Below are 1,333 nucleotides of genomic sequence, written 5' to 3' on the forward strand. Positions count from 1 at the left end.
AAGCACAACGCCGCAACTTGACCAATTTAGCTGAATCGTTTGCAAATTGTAGGATATTATTTCTCATTTTACCTTTGCGATCTTGACGCTTTTTCCGCCACTTTGTGAAAATCGTTTAACGACCATTTAAAAAGTGCTCAAAAGCACGACATCGTTGACATCGCTAAATTCGCGGTGTTAGCGGCCGTTTCGTGTGTTCTCTTTTTAATGTCCACTTGTTTCCTTTAGAATGATAATATTCTCGACAACGGCCATACCACGTTGAAAACACCGGTTCTCGTCCGATCACCGAAGTTAAGCAACGTCGGGCGCGGTCAGTACTTGGATGGGTGACCGCTTGGGAACACCGCGTGCCGTTGTCTCTTTTTTTTTTTTTAATTTTTGCTCATTTTGTCTGTTGATTTTAGATTTAATTTAATGTCACAAGGCAACTCACCACCATTTCAAATTTCTGACTAAAGACAGATTGCGCTAGAATCTCTATGGCTAGCGCCAGCTAGCGCCACTTTGAGTTCAGCTAGCGCCATTATAGATTTTGCAGAAAAGCCCTTGACTTTCGGGGGGTGCTATGTTAACGCTAGCACCACCATTGCGTCCGATCACTTCCGAAAGCAAGCGCTGTGTTTGTCAGACCTAGCGCCAGCTAGCGCCACAAATTTTAGAGCTAGCGCCACCCCCCAATAGTGAGGGGAGCAATTTTTCCTAGCACCACCATTTTGTCTTTTCATGTAAAATTTTGACGTTTTGTGTTCTGTTGACCTAGCGCCAGCTAGCGCCACTTTGAATTCAGCTCGTGCCATTATAGACTTTGCAAAAAAGTCCTTGACTTTCGGGGGGTGCTATGTTAACGCTAGCACCACCATTGCGTCCGATCATTTCCAAAAGCAAGCGCTGTGTTCATCGAACCTAGCGCCAGCTAGCGCCACAAATTTTATAGCTAGCGCCACCCCCCAATAGTGCGGGGGAGACTTTTTCCTAGCACCACCATTTTGTTTTTTCGGGTAAAATTGTGACGTTTTGTGTTCTGCTGACCTAGCGCCAGCTGGCGCCACAATTTTAGAGCTTCCATCACCCTCCAATAGTGTGTGGGGGAGGGGGCACCACCATTTTGTCTTTTCGGGTAAAAATTTTATGTATTCTGTTTTGTAGACCTAGCGCTCAAGATAACCTAGTGCAATTATAGATTTTGCAAAGAGCCTTTAACTTTTGGGGGTGCTATATTAACGCTAACACCACCATTGTGTTCGATGACTACCAACAGCAAGCGCTGCGCTGTGTTCTTTAAACGTAGCGCCAGCTAGCGCCACAAATTGCAGAGCTGGCGCCCAATCCC

General features: G+C 45.8%; 1 non-coding gene across 1 annotated transcript; it reads left to right on the top strand.

The window, feature by feature from the left end:
- Window positions 1-243: 243 nt before the first annotated feature.
- LOC116170012 lies at window positions 244-362 on the top strand. Its single transcript, XR_004145145.1, has one exon. It is a non-coding gene; the product is annotated as a 5S ribosomal RNA (ribosomal RNA).
- The last annotated feature ends 971 nt before the right edge of the window (window positions 363-1,333 follow it).

Source organism: Photinus pyralis, unplaced genomic scaffold (genome assembly GCF_008802855.1).
Source record: "Photinus pyralis isolate 1611_PpyrPB1 unplaced genomic scaffold, Ppyr1.3 Ppyr1.4_LG4, whole genome shotgun sequence".
NCBI lineage: Eukaryota > Metazoa > Arthropoda > Insecta > Coleoptera > Lampyridae > Photinus > Photinus pyralis.